The 19,581-nt window shown below is 35.9% G+C and overlaps 2 long non-coding RNA genes across 2 annotated transcripts; one reads left to right on the top strand and one right to left on the bottom strand.

Moving 5' to 3' along the window:
- Window positions 1-745: 745 nt before the first annotated feature.
- On the bottom strand, window positions 746-16,803 carry LOC120892563 (uncharacterized). The gene is made up of 3 exons (XR_013426075.1): window positions 16,025-16,803; window positions 3,191-3,267; window positions 746-1,083 (listed from the first exon to the last, which is right to left on the bottom strand). It is a non-coding gene; the product is annotated as an uncharacterized LOC120892563 (long non-coding RNA).
- LOC120892562 (uncharacterized) lies at window positions 2,588-12,840 on the top strand. The gene is made up of 2 exons (XR_005737282.2): window positions 2,588-4,030; window positions 10,149-12,840. It is a non-coding gene; the product is annotated as an uncharacterized LOC120892562 (long non-coding RNA).
- Window positions 16,804-19,581: the final 2,778 nt, after the last annotated feature.

Genomic DNA, 19,581 nt, shown 5'->3' with positions numbered 1-19,581 from the left:
TCATAGCTTGCAGATTCTCCATAGTAGGTAGTGGTTTAACTAAAGTCTATTTAGCTACAGTTACTTAGAGATCTCTCTTCATCTTCATATTATCTCATATATTATTTGCTTCAAATAATAATGTGAAGCCAGGTGCAGTGGCACATGCCTGTAATCCCAGAGGCTCTGGAGAATGAAGCAGGAGGATTGTGGGTTCAAAGCCAGTCTCAGCAACTTAGCGAGGCACTGAGCAACTCAGTTAGAACCTGTCTCTAAATAAAATATATATAAAAAAGGTTTGGGGATGTGGCTCAGTGGTTAATACTCCTGGGTTCAATCCTCAGTACCAATAAGAATAGTAGTAGTAGTAGTAATAGTAGTAGTAGTAGTAGTCGTAGTAGTAATAGAAGGTTACAAACAAGGAGTTATTGGATAGGGAGATATTGGTTAAAGGGCACAAGAATTCAGTTTTACAGAAGGAACCATGTTTTTGCCATCTACTACAAAACATAGTCAATTGTAATTTAATGCAAAAACGCCAAGTGAGTAGATTTGAATGTTCATATTACCAAAAAAAAAAAAAAAATAGAGAGAGAGAGAGAGAGAGAGAGACGAATCTGAAATAATGGATATGTTAATTAGCTTTATTCAATCATAAGGAATACATTTTTCAAAATATCACATTATATTCTATAAATGTATACAATTATTATTTGCCCATTAAAAATTAAAAAAACCCATTCTGTCAAGAATCATGCTGATCACATTATAGATGTTGTCTTTTTAATGCATAAAAAGCATAAGAAATTACAATCACTCTCAGGCATCAGGCATCAAGCAGAGATTAGTCATGAGTTTAAGAAGCACATGAACATTTTTATTATGTCATTCCCAGGGCAGAAGCATAACCTCCCTCTTGGATCATCTTCTTTATCTGGCCATCAGCTTTCAATACAATCCTTTCTTCCCATAAGTCTTAGAGATTTGGTCTGCCCACCTTTCCTCTTTCCAGCTGTCTCCACCAATTCTCCTTTCTGTGATTCATCTTCTGTTAGAATTCTTTAGTGGGATTCAGCTTCCCCTCTTTTCTTCTTTTTATTACTTCTGATAAAACAAGCAAAACAAAAAAATCATAGAATTTTCAATGAGGATCTCATTAACAATTTCAAGTTATAATAATATTAACAACTGTTACTGTGTTTCATTAGTAAGAGGTTATTTTTGCTATTAATCTTACCATTCATAATTATTTTTACACATCTTCCTAGCCACTTATATGATAGTGAATAGATTTTAGCTTGAGTCAAATTGCAATATCTTTACCCCTGCTATTTCTAAAAACTGGCAACTGCTCTCATTTGTCTTCCCCCAGCTTGTAATTGAGAGAGAAGAAAGCTGTTATTGAAGATCACACATATCAACATATACATTTTGAGTAATAAACTAAAGAAGGTAGACATGACTATAAATTTCAGAAAAGTTCCCTCAATATTAATTAATTTTTGCCATTAATGAGACTGGCTAATATTTGTTAAGTAGGTAATGTTCTAAATGCTCTCCATACGAAAATTCATGATTATCTACATCTATTGATGGAGAAATTGAAGCATAGAATTTGTTCAAGGATCCCAGTAAATAATGGATCTAAGGCTCATGCCCAGGTCTGTGGAAAAAAATGCAATAGGCTGCTTCCAAAACTGTACTCCGGTATCTCAAATCATAGTTTATTGTAAAGACCTAATTTTATTTTCTACATTTATTATTCTGCAATTCCTTTGAATCTTATTAATGTGTTTATTATCCTGCAATTCCTTTGGATCTTATTAGTGCTGTTGAAAAATGGATCTCATTTCACTCTAAAAGCCTGTAGTTAATAGATGGGCTGTTTCATTTTTTTTTCAGAAAATGAAAAAATTTAATTTAGTCATTGTGAGGCTATCTGTTTAGCTCATTCTCTTGAGGTATTGATTTAAATTGGTTTTATTTCTACTCCCTAAAAAACTTATAATTGCTATTTGTCTTCTGGATTCCTTGATAAATACAAGTAGGTAACACATATATGGTAAAATTTAAACTACACACTACGTTTTACCGTTCTATTCTTATGAACTTAATCAGGTGAAACCACCTATTTTATTGCAGTTAAGTGTATTTTCTATGGATTAAATCCCTAATAACATCAAGCATCTTGAGTGAATTTATCATGTCTACAGAGATTTATTTTTTCTGTTGACTTTTTTTTTAAAAAAAGCAAAAATTCCCCTCCCACATATACTTACCACATTGGCACTGATTTAAAATTGTGTTATTAATAGGTAATTCTATATATAGATGTACTTAGTAAGCTGTGCATAGTTCTTTTCATATAATGGCTCTGTGATTTCAGAATAACTTTTTCAGGAGGGGTTAAAATAAAGATAAATTATTGAACAGAAATATATTCACTTTGCAGTAAAAATATTGCATAAAATGTTCTCATACTAAGGGTCATAAACTTGCTTAAAAAAGTACTTTATGATTTATGATTTAGTTGACATTGATCTAACAGGCTTATCTTCTATTCCATTTCATTAGAATCTTTAGGTAATTAAAAATGCTTTGAAAAATAGAGTACAACAAACAAAGAAGTAAAATAGGCAACATGGAAATGTCCTTCATAAAAATCCCAACTCCATGATGATACTGAATTCTGAGGCTATTTATTTAGATAGAAGATTATTTTATCTATATTTGTTCCTGCATGAGATTATTATCACCTGTATATATTAGGTTCAAGCTCAAAAAGCTGACTCCCATAGGAAAGAAGCTAGTAGAGCTATACTTGTGGCAGTTTTCAAAAATTCAAAGTCAAAACTAAGATTATCCCTGTGGAAGTATCTGCATAATGCTAGACATCTAAGACTGCTGAGCAGTATGGTAGCTTATAGCCATACTTGACTATTTGTTTTTGAATAATTAAAATGAAATAATATTAGAAATTCATTTGTTTAAATACAATAGCCACATTGTAAGTTCATAATAGCCATCATCACAGGAAGTCCTGCAGGACAGCACTGATCCAGACAATCTGAAATGCCAATGAGTATTTGTTAGGTAGATTCTCAGTATTCATCCAGGTGTCTGGTAACATATAAAAGGAGTAGTGAGTTGTTTTCTCAGGCATGACACATTTAAAGAAGATAAATCAATAGACTGGCACAGTGGCATATACCTATAAACCCAGGGACTCAGGAGGCAGAGACAGGAGAGTCACAAGTTTGAGGTCAGTCTCAGGAACTTAGGGAGATCCTGTTTCAAAATAAAAAAAAATTAGAGAAAACATAACTATATAACTTAAAAAATTTGTCAACTAAAATTTCATAGCACTTATCAAACACCAGGCACTAATTAGGCAAAGGTGAACACTGTGTGGTTTCTGACCTTGAAAGAATGACAGCTGTGTGGATGAGCTGGAGAAATTTCCAATCATTACAGTGTGGTCTTATTGTGCAATGTGGCATACTAATTAAAGAAGACATCAACTCTGTCTGGAGGACTTGAAGAAAACTTGAAATATGAGGTGATAGTTGTGTTATTAAAACGTGTTTTAGGATGTGCAGTAGTAACATGAAACAAAAAGCTAAGTTCTTACTGATGTCTAAGTGAATTTGGGAATGACCCTGACCTTGAGGTAGTATGCTGCCCCAACATTCTGTACTATTCTAATGCTACATACTGGATTTTATAGACATAATTTGTCCTAATGTATGTTTTTTATTTTATTTTTATTTTTTTTAGGAGAATACTGAAATAACAACAGGAGCTGCTCTAACCTAAGTGAATGAACTAATGAAATACTCCCAAGTTCATGCTGCTAAGTCAGGACTGGTGATGCTACATGAGAAACAGTGATAGGAGATGGAAACTTATGTCAGTTCTGCCTTTGAACTTGAGGTATGGAGTCTTGCAGAAGTTACAACCCTTCATGATGGAGTCAGACCCAGGAATCAGAGTCAGAAGAAGGACCCAGAGGTGGGCAGAGCAGGCCTGGGTGCTGCCTCACACCATCCAGGTAAGAAAACAGATAAATGATAGTGTGTGTGAACTGCACAAAGTGGCAGCTGCTTCACATTCGCTTTCTAAATCTCACACAAGAATCACTCTTGATGCCCATTCTAACCAGAAACACACAGGAAAGAAAATTCTGAGAAAAAGCATTTATGTGAACCAAGCGGACACACAGCAAAGTTGCCATTCTCACTGTGGAATGGTTTTTCAGGCATATTGACAATCTTGTTAACTTCATAAAGTCATTTGTTAAACGACCCAAGGCTGCTTACATGGAGAGATACATGGAGTGAATTCTGACTATTTTAGTTAAGATTCTGGGGCCTAGAGAGGGCAAAAGCAGATAAGCATCACTTTTTTTTTTTAAATTAGAGTTTTATATTTGTACATAGTAGTTGGGTTCATCCCAACAAACTCATTTAAGCATGGAAATGGTTTTCAGTTCATGATTTCCCTGCTTTTCCCATTCTCCCTGTCCTCTCCCATTCTCCTTCCTATACTCTACTAGACTTCCTTTCACTCATCTATGAATTTATATTTGATTGGTTCTTTATGTTGTCCTATTCATGTCTCCCCCCTTTTATTTTTTTATAGCTTCTACACATGAGAGCAAACATTTGACTTTTGAGTTTCTGAGTTTGACGTATTTCACTTGGCAAGATGTTTTCCATTTTCATCCTTTTACTGGCAAATACCATAATTTTGTTCTTTTTTATGGCTGAGTAGAACACACATATATCACAATTTCTTAATCCATTCATCTATTGATGGACATCTGAGTTGATTCCATAATTGTAAATTATGATTTTCAATTGTGAATTGTGTTGTTATAAACATTGAGGTGGCTCTGTTGCTGTAGTATGCCAATTTTAGATCTTTTGGAAAAATGCCAAGGAGTGGGATAGCTGGATCATATGATGGTTCTATTCCTAGTTTTTTGAGGAACCTCCATACTGCTTTCAAAGTGGTTGTACTGGCATGCAGTTCCACTAACAATGTACCAGCATTTATTATTGTTTGCATTCTTGATCATTGCCTTTCTGACAGGAGTGAGAGAAAATCTTAATGTAGTTTTGATTTGCATTTTCCTGATTGTTAGAGATGTTGAACATTTTTTTCATATATTTGTTAATCATTTGTGTTCTTATTTTGAGAGGTTTCTGTTTAGTTCTTTTGTTCATTTATTGATTGGGTTGTTTGTGTTTTTGGTCTTTAGTTTTTTGTATATTCTGAATGTTAATCCCTTATTGAAGTAGTAGCTGGCTGAATTTTTCTCCAATTCCATAGGCTTGCTCTTCACACTCTTAATCATTTCCTTTGCTGTGCAGATTTTTAGTTTGATGGTATCTTATTTATTGATACTTGGTTTTATATCTTGTACTTTGGGGCTCTTGCCAGCATTTGTATGATGGGGTGTTGATCCTATGATTTCTTCCAGCGGTTGTAAAGTTTCTGGGCTAATTCCTAAGTCTTTGATCCATTTTGATTTGAATTTTGTGCATGGTGAGAGCTAGGGTCTAATTTCATTTTTCTACATATAACTATTCAGTTTTGCCAATATTATCTGTTAAAAAGGCTTTCCCTTCTCTAAGATATATTTTTGGCACATCTGTCAAATGTCAGATGGCTGTATCTATGTGGATTTGTCTCTGTGTCTTGTGTTCTGTTCCATTGGTCTTTTTGTCTATTTTGATGCCAATACCATGTTGTTTTTGTTACTACAAATCTGTAGTATAATTTGCATGCAGTTTGCTAATATTTTATTATGAATTTTTGCATCTATGTTCATCAGGTATATTGGTCTATAGTTTTCTTGATGTTTCTTTGTTAGGTATTGGTATCAGTATTATGCTGGCTTTATAAAATGTATTTGTGAGTGTTCCCTCCCTTTCAATTTCATGGACTAATTTGAGAAAGACTGGAGTCAATTCTTCTGTAAAGGTCTGGTAGAACTAAGTCAAGAATTCGTCTTCTGGGTTTTTCTCTTTTTTAGGCTTTTAATTGCTGTTTTAATTTTATCGCTTGATATTGATCTGTTTAGGTTTTCTATCTCTTCCTGATTCAATTTGGATAGGTCATATATGTCTATAATTTATCAATGTCTTCAAGATTTTTCAGTATATTGGAGTATAAATTACCCTCTGGATTTCTTAAGGGTCTGTAGTGATAACTCCTTTTTCATTTCTGATCTTGTTGACTTGCATCTTTCTCACTCTTTCTTCTGGTTAGTTTGGCTAGAGGTTTGTCAGTATTATTTATCTTTTCAAAGAACCAACTCTTCACAAGCATCATTTTTAGAGATCTTTTTTTTTTTTTCGGTGAAAAAGTCTAATGTAACATTAATTTTCACAGCCACAAAGAATTGGCCACTACCTTTTTGGAGGTCAAAATCATATAATTAGATGTAAATGTCTTTATAGGCATGCAAAAATAAACTAAGGGGCATGAAAACCTGACCAGATAAAATTTTTATGTATTTTTTTTGTGTAATCATGAGGTTAAGTAACTCTTCCGTGCATGGAAATGAGTATGAACTACATAACTGTATCTAACTAAATCCACACTAAATGTATCCCAGATTCAACTTCTCTCTAGCAGCATCTCAATAATGGCTAGGCAGCATAAAAACCAATAAACATTAATGGAAACAGGAATTGAAAGTGAGAATGTTTTAAATGATTGTGGTTAAAATTTCTCACTTTTGAAATTTTTGCAGAACCATAAGAGCATATGAAACTATTGACAAGTTCTCTTGGAGGGGGATCATGGAAATAAAGTATCTGGAAGTGTAAGCTGTATGACTAATGTGATTCTGGGTCATGACATATCATGACTGGCTGAGAAGACTCTGAGATTACTACTCATAATACTTAACACAGTTATTAGTATTTAATCATCTCATTAAAATAGTTGTTGAAGGAAGTATGAAATAAAGTGGGAAGAGAGGTAGAGAGAGAGAAAAAATAGAAAGAAGGACAAAGGAAAAGAGAAGAAAAAAGCAAGAGAAAAAGGGAAATGATTGGAAAGAAAGAGAAAGAGGGAAGGAAAGGAGAAATATACATAGTCAGTCATTCAGACAGATCTTGGACTTAAATCTAGAGAACTTAGTTCCTTAGGAAATAAAATAAAAGTACACTTGTACTTTGCATATCTATACTTGGTAATCCATAATTAAAAATATTAGACATATCCATACCATGCTCATCACATGGTAAATAAAAGTAATATTTATGAAAGAAAAGTTAGTGATTTGTTGTTCAAAAATATTTCCATAGATTCCTAGAGTCTTCATGAAGATCTATTTTTGGAAGTTTTGATATATAATCTTTCCTTGTTAAATGATCAAATGTAACCTGTTTTAGGGGTTAGGAATAGTTAATTTGGAGTCTCTGGATTCCAAAGTTTCCATGGATAGAACTCAGGTGGTACATAAACATAGATAAGAAAAAAGTAAACAATTTTCCACCAATTTCTAACATGATTTATTAATTCCTTCAATATGAATATAGGCAACAAACCACAATAACATCATTCATGATATACATTTTCACATCATGGTACTGTTGCCGCTGATATCTCAAAATATGTTTACACTATTTACCACTTAAATTATAGTAGTTATTAAACTAAATACTAGATTTTGTTACTTGAGTGCTTAACGTATTATTCCTTACAATTTTTTTATTGGTTCTTTTCAGTTATACATGACAGTAGAATTCATTTTGATAAATTATACATGCATGGAATATATCTTATTCTAGTTAGGACCCCATTCTTATGGTTATATGTGATGGTGGGATTCACTATGATGTGAATATAAGTACACAGAAAATTGTTTTACTTTGAATTTTTTGATAACTCTATTAAAATATAGCTTCCTTTCTAATTCTATTATTTCATTTTATGCATTTCAAATCATCATTATGAAAAAAAAGGTTGTCAAAGAATCTTTTGGGCATAAAATGAATCAAGAAACCTTGCCTTTTACAAGGACAAAATGTCTGCCTTCATTGCTCCCTATCTTTTTCTGATTAGTATTGTAGAGATACTAGTGGGAAAATGGTGCTTACAGGAATAGAACACAAGGTGGCAGCACATCATTGCTTAATTTCTGCAAGCCTGGTTTCCCCATTCCTGGCAGTATCTTGGATGGGAATGTAAATAGTAAGATAATTAGAACAAAACACATTTTTCAGAAAATAAATTTTGATGCTTTTAAGCTTTCTAATTGACACTAACATGCTTTTTTCCACATAATATATGTGATAATACACATGAAATTTCTCAGCTTGATAAGTGTTTCGTAGCTCAAGAGTCAAAAGGAAATTAATTATTGTCTGAGCTTTCTATAAACAGGTTTTCTAAGCTTTCTACCCTATTCTCCCCAAAAAAGAAAACCCCAAAGAAAACCAAAATGCTTATTAAGAAAAACTTTTTCATACTATAAACAACACGATCTCATTTACACAAATTTGACCTATATCTTCAGAGGGTAATTATGAATTACATAATACCTTTTTTGCAAACATATATCTTTATAATCACATAGTCTTCAATTAAAATTTTTAAGTTTTTACTCATAAACAGAAAGAAGAAAGGGAGAGTCAGCAAGATGATCCTGGGTGTAGTAGATTGCAAAATGGCTGTGATTTCTCATTCCTCCCATGAAAAGGCATAGTTTCTTTCTCTATCTCCTGAGTCTGAACTGTTCCTGGAACTTGCTTTGACCAGTATAATGTGTTGGAAGTGACAGTGTGCCACGTCTGAGCCTAGGATTCAAGATGCCTTGGGTGTTTCCTTTTGCTGTTGGGTTTAAGGCTGAGTACTGGCTTGTTTGCATTTTTACCTCCTGAGAAAGCATGCCTGTTACTCTTTTGGAAGGAAGTGAAACCGGTGTGAGCAGACCTGGATTTTCCTAGCCATACAAATCCTAGAAAAGTGAGACCTCTGCCAAGAGCCAGTCTGTTTTCAGACACTTGAGAGAGGCCAGCTGAGGACAGGAGACTCCACAGTCTTACATCCCTGACCAGCATTCATTCCGGATGGATGAGCAACGAGCATTTAGCCCATTTTAGCCGCTGAGTTCTCTGGTGGTATGTTATGCAACATTATTTGTAAGAAAGGTAATCGTTGCAAACTGTCTTTTTTTTCCCCCCTAACTATATATAAAATCATGACTGGTCCAAATGTGTTTTAATGAAATGTTCCTGTGAACTAGCACTCCATTGTATCTAATATCTTGGCACACATGACATTTACTCAAGTGTTTCTTGTCACTTAATGAATCTAGTTTTGACTTTAGGGAGGAAGTCAGGGTGGAAAAATACATTAGGTTTGGAGGGGCAAGGCATAGGTCAAAGAGTTCATGTCTGAAATCCTCCCAAACTCATACATTAAAGCCCCAACTCCCAATGTGATGGTATTTGGAGATGAGGTTCTTGGAAGGTAGTTTTTGAGAAGGTTGTGAGGATGGTGCCCCCATGATAGGATTAGTGTGCTTATGAGAACAGACACCAAAAATCGCTCTCTCCTTGAGTGTGCATGACAAGAGGTCCTTTGAGCACTCAGAAACATGCAGCTTCCCTACAAGAAGCCAAGAGAAGAGTCCTCAGGATGAAACCCATCTTGCTGGCACCTTGATCTTGGACTTTTTGGCTTCCTGAACGGTAAGCAATAAATGTCTTTGGTTTTAAGTCCAAGTCTTTGGTATTTTTCTATGGCAGCCTCAGCTGGCTAATCCAGAAAGGACTGGACAAACAGAGGAAAATTGGTAACTAGCAATTGTTGAGAGTGTTTTCCAGCATTCTAAAGACAAGCTAGTTTTACGTAGTCCCTTACAACAACCCAGTGAGGTGGATATTATTTATAAGCATCTTCATTTTATTGGCTGGTGAGAAAAATTAAGACAGAGAAAGGCTAATGAACTTGTTTATGTTCTTTCAGCTAAAAGTGGCAGAGTCAGAATTTGAATCAAAGGTATCTCTTTCTAGAAGCTGTGTTCTTTAATTACTATGGCGTACTGCTGAGAAATGGCCAACAGAGCAGGGAGAGAAAGAGACAGCAGAGAATGATTTAAAGGGTGAGCTCTGAGATGATGATAAGAATCTGTTGTTTTCTTTCAGGGCCACTTTCCCTGGACTCAGAAAGTTTGCTTCTGAGAAGTGCTTCTCAAAGCTGGTGGCCTCAGAGGCCCCACTCAGTGCGAAATCTCTGGCCTGCAGATCTGCTCAGGATGTTCTGCGTGTTTCCATAGCCTGGATTGTTAAATCTCTTCAGGATCCCTTGGAGCCCTAAAGCCGGCTCCCTGCAGAAACATGTGATGAAGACTTGATGAATACTGTGTCTGGTACATTACACACTGCCATGTACGCAGGCTGTTTTGTTAAAAATACGAATGGTCAAGTTCATTGTATATAGTAGAGCAAAATTCTACCTGTACTTGTACACACGAATAAGACTGTCTTTAAAAACAGTTATCCAGCATTGTTCCCATAGTGAATACCTATAGGATAGATTTGCAAATTGCCTGTGTTATTAATTCTCCCCACAAGTTGGCAGGATAACTTGATGATAATTAGGCCTCTCATAAATAATTGGCCAAGTAGAACATCAGAAGTATGGTAGATAAGAAGTTTCTGCTCTCTCCATGTAAGTAAGAAGTATTATGAAATTCTGTAGCATTTTAGTCAGCTAGAGAGGCCTCATTGAGCAAATTCCTCTCCACTACCTCAGGGCCTTCAGCTCCAGGGTATGAATAAAAGAAGAAAGAAAATTTCCACAGCTTATTGGGAAACACAGGGAAGTCTGAGAATAGAGAGTGACTGTTCCTGCCAGAAGGTCCCTGTTTTCAAGGAGAGAGTGAATGCTATTGTCATGATACCAGGGTGACTTGATAACGAGGCATTGTTTCTGTGGGTCTGTAGTCCTGGCACGAACCCAGGGGTAATGTGGAAAGTGGGGAGACCACTTACTTGGGTGTGCTAGAAAATAATCTTCTAGTTATATTAGTCTCAGATGCTTTAGCAGCCAATGCAGTAAAGACAGGACATTCCGAGATGAGGTGGAGCAAGCTGCATCTTAGAGAGGGCAAGTGAAGAGAAGCGGACCACACAGAGATCAGACACCTCCAGTCCCGTTTCAAGACAGTAGGCAAGCATCCATCTAGATCCAGACTCCTTCCTGAGGAGAATGAGGGAAAGGGAGACTCACAGGAATGCTGTCCTGATATGAAATTTGAATGGACTAATTGAATTCTCTGGAGGCTAGGAGTTAAAACAGGAAGTGACCAACATTGCCTTTAATTGGAAAATGTTAATGAGTCGCATTTTCTGCATCCTCTCCCAATGTCCAAGCATGTGAAATGCAAACTGAGCTTAGTAATAGACAAGAGAAATTTATTTCCTTATGAGTTGTGATGAAAAGAAATAAAGTTGCTCTATGTTCAAAATATAAGCCATTTCCTACCAACTGTTTAGTTTGCTGTATACCCTGAACCATTAACTCATTCTCTCTGATATCTACTTTGTATAATGTTGACAGAGATTCTGGTAAGAAGAAAAACAATATAAAAATCATTGTATCCACATCTAAATTATCATTTTGAAAGTGTATTAATATATTTGCATGAAGAACATGAAAAATTATCTTTCTAAAATGCAATTGGAAGGTACTACGTATGTACCACGTTTGTATTAATTATTGATTGCTACAAAACAAATCACTTAAAACTAAGTAGGTCAAAACAATAGTACTTCTTTATTATCTTAGGGTCAGGAATTCAGAGAGGGTACAAGTGTCAGGGCTCTTCGCTGATCTACAGGGTCTGGGTCTCATCTAGAAGACTTGAAGGGCAGGAATAGTCCATAGCTTGACTTGAGCTGGAGGGTACACTTCTAGCAGATTGTATCTCTCATATGAGTGACAAGTTGACTCTCACATGGGTGGCAAGTTGGCTACTCCACAGGGCTGCTTGAGTGTCCTCATGACATGTCAGCTGGCTCTCCCAAGAGCGACCAATCCAAGAATTTAAAGCAGAAACAACAATAATTTTTAGGACCTATCTCCAGAAGTCTTGTAGCACCATTTCTACAGTATTCTACTTTGTGTTGCACAGGCCGGCCTGATTCAGCATGGAAGGGACTACATAAGGATATTCTATTGGTGTTACAGATTTCCTGGAAATTGAGCATCTTAAAGCAGCAAACACTTATAAGTCCACAGTGCCTGTGGTTCAGGAATCCTTCACCCCCCCACTGGTGCATAGGCCTATTCCACAGGTATGGCTATATACTGGACCGGTAGTCAGTGACGGGTATGATTCGGTTGCAGTGGTATCAATCTAAGGCAGGAGGCTGACGCATAGAGGTCAGTTTTCCGATGACGGGTAAGAACCATATGTTGAATTAGACATACCTAATAGGCACGGTCCCTAGCCACATTGCCTGTTGCTTAATTAAACAGAAGGGGGCAGATTCTAGGAGCCACAGCAAAAGTATTATGATACATGGCACTTTTGTTTTAGGTGACCGCCAGCTAGCCATTGAGATGATATGATTATGTTAAGATTTACATTCATATGGAAATTGGACTCCTGCTGTTCACCTCGCCTGCTACGGGACTCATGTTACGGGGACTCATGTTACGGGACTCCCGGAGAGTTCCCATTGGTTGGGGAAGGATAGTAGGAGGGAATTTCGGGGGGAGGTCCGGACCCCCGGTTCCAGTAGACGCACACACGTGTGTGGACCAGCTTGCTAGCAGGGCGCACACGGGGCACTGGCGGCCTTTTTAAAATAAAACTTTGTTTCTGCTTGAGCGGCTTGTGATTCTGTGCCCAGCCGGGTTGCGGCAGAGCATCTTAAAGCAGCAAACACTTATAAGTCCATAGTGCCTGTGGTTCAGGAATCCAAGCCCAGCTTCGGTGAGTAGTGCTGGCTAGAGTCTCTTATGAGGCTGCAGGTCAATTATCAGGGGGGATGCTGTCATCTGGTGTTCAACTGGGGCTGCTGAACTTCTTCCCAACCCCCTCATTTGTCAGCAGGCTTCCTTTGGTAACTTGCCATGGGCCTCTCTTCAGGTTGTCAACAGGTCCTTCTGACATTGTAGCTGATCTCCCCCAGGGAGAGCCATGCAAGAGATGGAATGAGAGAGTCCAAGATAGAAGTAAAATTTTTTTTATACCCAATCTTGGAAATGACATACTATATCAGTTTCCCATCCATGGTATGACAAAGAACCACCCACTTAGTGTTTTAAACAACACAAATTCAACATCTTCCAGCTCTGGAAAGCTCAAGTTCAAAATGGATTTTTTTGTGTTTACATCAAGATAGGAACAGGACTGTGTTCCTTTCAGTCTTTAGGAAAAAAATCTATTTCTGTATTTTTTTAGGTTCTAGTGGACTTGTAGCTGCCCTTCCTCCACCTTCAAAGCCATCTGCATAGCATCTTCCAATCCCTCCAACTCTCTTCCATCTTTTGATGGCCCTTTTGATGACATTGGGCCCACTCAGATAACCCAGGGTAATTTCTGTAGTTGAAAGTTTTTAAATCATATTGAAAAAATCCCATTTGCTATGTGAGGCAACTTATTCACTTTATTCACAAGTTCAGGATGTGAGGACTGGGATGTGGACGTGTTTGGGGAACCATTATCCTACCCACCTCACATACTGTCAATTTTGCTATAGTCTGTGGGTCATCGAGACCAGCCCTCTTACGATGCAGAAGTTTAACTCACGATCATTATGTAGACTATGGAGATTCCTTAAACTGTATGATCCTAGAAGAGTAAAAAAATCACAACTATTCATGTGATTTATTGTCAACCTATAGATGGCACTTTTGTGCAGATAGGGGCTTGACATGGGAACAATAGCTCAATTTCTAAACTTATGCTAGAGACAATTATATCATAAAATTAGGTCTTCATACATTTAAAGAGTACACCATTGTTCCTGGTAGATCAAAGAAAAAGGAGAGAAGCTTTCATGTAAAAATTTTCCAAATAAATTCTAATCTAGTCATATAAGTCACCCACTGAGACAACATAAAAAGGCTCCTTTGTACTTAGACCTATCCTCAATTCACCAAACACCTAGAAAAACCAATTTTGTGAAACACCAGTTTTTATACAAGGACAAACAACAGGATCCTTTTGCCACTCCCCCTGCCCATCTTCTTTCTTCCTATTTGTATGTGGAGTCTTTTCCGGAAAAAAAAAATGTTTACCCTATTTTCCTTAATTGACTGTGTTGACTAGCTCATTGGGAGAATATTCCAGGAAAGTTATTTTAATTTTAATGGCCTTTCTACATCCTTGCTCACAATCCCATCATTAAAACACAGTATAGTTCTGGGAGATGTGGCTGGGAGAATGCTAGAAACGCTGTTAGAGAGAAGAGTACTTAGAGTTCACTATTTCCATTTAAACTGATGTACATCATTGTGGCAGGAATTAATGTTCCATATGAAGAGCATCATGAAGCAGCACATTTAGTAATCCTGAGTTACTAGGAGATTGCAGGAGAAGAGGGCAGACCCTCCTCTTTACTTCCTTGAGTTTTGCTGTTTTCCTTAATAGATAATGGCTCTAAGGGATCTATATTTCAATTTTGTCCAGTTTTTTTTCCATTGGCTCATCACTTTCAGACAAGGATTCTTACATTTTTGCATTTATTTATTCATTCACTCAAGAAATCAGAGTGAAGACCTTGCACATATGAAGAACTACGTTAGGAACTGGTGCAAGGCCAGGGCTCCAAAGACTGACTTAACATGACTCCTTTCCCCAGAGGTCCTTTATAGTTATGGTTAATTTGTGGCACAAGTGCCATCACTACTTTCATCTGTGTGTCCATGGAGACACTGGATCACAGGACCCTTTTTAAATGAACTTCAGAATTCTGACCATGGCACTTGCAGCAGCTACCATCAAAAAGAAGTTTGCAGAGGAAAAATAGAAACATTCATATTATCACCCATTTGATAATGTTATGAGCACCACTTTATCTTTGAGTTAAAAAAAAAACAAACAAGCGAACAAACAAAGCCTCCTAGCTCAAAGAGAATCATGGATTCCTGCCCTTAAAGAGCAAGCTGACTAGAATTTTCAGTAAAAGGATCTACAAAATGCTTGTAAAGAGGAGAAAGCATGTGGTACATATTCACAATGGAATATTACTCAGTCATAAAGAAGAATGAAATTATGGTATTTGCCGATAAATGAATAGAACCTGAGAATATCCATTCTAAGTGAAATAAGCCAGTCCCTTAAAACCAAAGGCAGAATGTTCTCTCTGATATGTGGTTGCTAACCCACAACAAAGAAGTGGAAGATTAAAAGTTCATGGATTAGACCAAGAGGAATGAAGGAAAGGGAATGAATGTTAGGAATAGAAAAGACAGTAGAATGAATTGGACATATCTTTTTTATCCTTATATATGAATATACTACCAATATAACTGCATATACAACCAAAACAATGGGATTCTAACTGGAATAAGTTATACTTATTCTACTTATGTTTAATATGTCAAAACACACCCCACTCCATAGCCAGGAAGAATGAAATTAAAAAAAAAAACAACACTGTGATAGAGGCAAACAAATGTAAATGCTATAGTAGTATCACATTTAATAGAAGAGATAAGAAAGGGGGTGATTGCTGATGCGTGCCTACAGTGTGCCAGGACTATGCTAGATTTCTTACTTTATTATGTCGATAATGTTATAAGCACATGTCTGTGTGGGTGAGGTTAGGAAGTTTGCTCCTACCACACATTTGGCAAGTGATGGTAGCTGGATTTCAGACCCAGTCTGTTATTCTCAAAGCTCACCTCTTGTAACTACTAAGTGATCACGTTAGGCAGGTAAACTTTCCAGTTAAAGAGAAACCCAAATCGGGCTGAAGGAAACACAATGCGCACATACACTAGTACATTTGCTCAGGTGCTGCAGAGAGCAGTTCAATATCAGTGCTTTTTTTCAGCTACATACCTCACCAAGAAGTTGGCGTCGTAGACATGCTGGATTCACTCGTTTCTTGCCAGCTGAATGTTAGAATACAAATTCTTCCATTTCTAACATTTCTATGACTAGTCCTTGACTAAAAAGAGGAATCATTGAAACTTCCCAATATGCTTAAGAGAGGCAGGGTGGTTGAATGGGGGAAAAAACCTAACAGTATTGAAATCAGTTAATCCCTTGATAACCAAGAAATCTCAAACACATCATTAATGTGTTTGGAAAAAAATATATAAATCAAGCCTGATTTTTTTCCCTCTTATGAAGAGGTTTACCTGTATCTTCGTTATTTGGAATTGGAGAGGGGGAAGTTTGAGTTGATACCTAAAGGGAAGGAAAGAAAAAGCATCTGCTGGTTTACTTACTTGCTTACTCACTTAATCATTCAACAGATATGTAGTAAGCTCTAATATTGTTCTAGCCACTGTGCTGTTTTTTTTTTCCTCCTCATTTAAAGGGAGGCTTTGGGAAAAGCATTTTTTCTCCTCATTTTATGTATGAAAAAGTAGAGGAGTCTAAAGGATCATGAAGAAGCAGGGAAAGTATTGCACTCGGGGGTCAAGAAACTGAAGTTCTATATCAACCTCTGCTGCAAATTCACTGTGGGACCCAGGAAGAACGTCAGACCCTCTGTGATGAATTTTCTCTTTTAGAGGGAAAGAGATCTGAAATACATGCCTTTGAAAGCAACATGGCTCCCTTTCTATTTCTTAAGCTGCGAGGCAATTCCTGCATTTGTCTTTTGCTTTTTAAAAAAAATCTAATATTCTTTTATTTCTCTACTAACTAACCTATGTTTTTCTTTTTTAAATTTATTTTTATGCATACAAGGCATCGGAATGCATTACAATTCTTATTACATATAGAGCGCAATTTTTCATATCTCTGGTTGAATACCTAGTATACTCAGACCAATTCCTATCTTCATACCTGTACTTTGGGTAATAATCATCATCATATTCCACTATCATTTATACCCCCATGCCCCCTCCCTTCCCCTCCATCCCCTCTGCCCTATCTAGAGTTTGTCTATTCCTCCCCTGCTCCCACTCCCTGTCCCACTATGAATCAGTCTCCTTATATCAAAGAAAACATTTGGCATTTGATTTTTTGGGGGATTGGCTAACTTCACTTAGCATTATCTTCTCTAACTCCATCCATTTACCTGCAAATGCCATGATTTTATTCTCTTTTATTGCTGAGTAATATTCCGTTGTTTATATATGTCACTTTTTTAATGCATTCATCAACTGAAGGGCATCTAGGTTGGCTCCACAGTTTAGCTATTGTGAATTGTGCTGCTATAAACATTGATGTGACTGTGTCCCTGTAGTATGCTGTTTAAATCTAATATTCTTTTAATCTTTATCAAAACATTTCATATCCTTTTCTTCTTCTATTTCATTTTGCTATCGTTCTTTCTATTGAATTAATGTAATCTGAGTTTTTAACTAGAGGTAAGAAATCTAGGGAATTTGAATTAAAAATTGGTCATTAGATTTGGACCAGAATGCAAATACAGTGTAGGCAAGAATATGTCTCACATTTAGCTTCACATGCTCCTATATATGGTTTTCTTAATGCTGCTGGTGCTGATTTAGGGAGACGTATGCCTGATTGGAATTCCAAATTCTTCTAGTTTAGGAGACAGATTTTTTTTCCTAAATGAGTTATTATCTTGACAACAGGAACCAAATGGAGAACCATTATAAATATTTCAAAATCTGATACTGAGAATAGCCTCTTTATCTCCTTCTTTTTCTCTCTCTTTCTCCCTCTATCATCAATCTCTTTAAGGAGATATAATTGTATATCACAAAATTCACTTTTTTTGGTGGAGGGTACTGGGGATTTAATCCAGGGATATTTTACCACTGAGCTATCTCTCTGTCCATTTTTTTTTTAAATGTTGAGACAGGGTCTCACTAAGTTGCTTTGGGACCTTGCTAAGTTACTGAGGCTGGTCTTAAACTTGTGATTCTCTTTTCTCAGTCTCCTGAGCTTCTGGGATTACAGGCATTCACCACCATGCCCAGCTCAGAATGCAAATTTTAAATGTGCAATTCCATGGATTTTAATTTATTCATTAAATTGTACAAACATCACCAGTATCTAATTTTAGAACCTTTTTTATTACCTCAAAATAAACCTTATATTCATTATCAATCATTGCCAATTCCTCCTTCCCTTTAGCTCCTTGAAACCACTAACTACTGACTGTCTCCATGGATTTGCGTGTTATGGGACTTTCTTCTAAATGAAATCATATATTATTTGGTGTTTGGAATTGGTTTGTTTTCATTTAATGTATTTAAAGTTCATTCATATTGTAGCAAATATTCTTTTTATTGTTGAATAAAATTCTATTGTATAACTATACCACATTTTATTTATCCATGCACCAGTTTGGGATGTTATCATGTTTGGACTATTATGAATAATGCTACTATGAATAATTGTATATAAGTTTCATGGTATGGATATGTGTTTACATTTTCCTTGTCTTGGATATATACTTAGGAGTGGAATTTTTTAACTCAGGATAACTCTGGATTTAACTTTTTGAGAAACCACTCTTCCAAAACAATTACACCATTTTACATTCACACTATCAGTTTATGAATGCTCCAATTTCTTCATATAGTCACAAAAACTTGTTATTTCTGCTTTAAAAATTCAATCATTACAATAGATATTAAGGAGTTTTGATTTGCAATTACCAATGACTAATAAAGTTGAGCATCTTTTTATGTTTATTGAGCATTTTGTCTTCCTTGAAGAAATTTCTATTCAAATATATTTTAAATCATTTTTCTGATCCTTTCTTTTCATTATTGAGTTACAAATCTTCCTTATATATTGCAGATTCAAGTCACTTATCAAATATAAAATGCACAAATAGGAAATTTATTTTGGTGACATCATTTTAGTTCATAAATTATTAAACTACCAAATATTTATTAAATATATGCAAGACTTTCTCTTTTGTGTCTATAGATACTAAACAACTCATACAACACTGCATGAATAAAACTTTTTCATATACTACAGTGACATTTTTATTATATAAATTGCTTTCCATATTGACATGCTTCCAACTTTGTATTTTTCTTTGTTTTCCAGTATATAATCCTACTGATAACATAAAACTAAATGTGCTTGTATATGGAAAAATTATTTTTTTACATTGGAGAAGGTAAAGTCTAGTTATTATTTACAATTTAGGTATATAAAATAAAAGATTCAGAAAATTAACTACATAAAATAAATATTTATGTATGTCAAAATATCATAAGTAGAATCAAAAGCCAAAGTGTTAAAGTGAAAGATATAAAAACACATAATTTATATTAGAGAGAGAAGTCATTTCCTTATTGTACACATAGCTCCTAAAAATAAACAAGAAAAGCAGGGTCCAGTGGCACACACCTGTAATCCCAGCAATTTGAAAAGCTGAGACAGGAGGATTGCACAGTCAAGGCCAGCCTGGGCAGCTTAGTGAGATCCTCAGCAACTTAATGAGACCCTAT

Source organism: Ictidomys tridecemlineatus, chromosome 9, assembly GCF_052094955.1.
Source record: "Ictidomys tridecemlineatus isolate mIctTri1 chromosome 9, mIctTri1.hap1, whole genome shotgun sequence".
Classification (NCBI taxonomy): domain Eukaryota; kingdom Metazoa; phylum Chordata; class Mammalia; order Rodentia; family Sciuridae; genus Ictidomys; species Ictidomys tridecemlineatus.
This window is presented reverse-complemented; position numbering and strand designations above follow the sequence as displayed.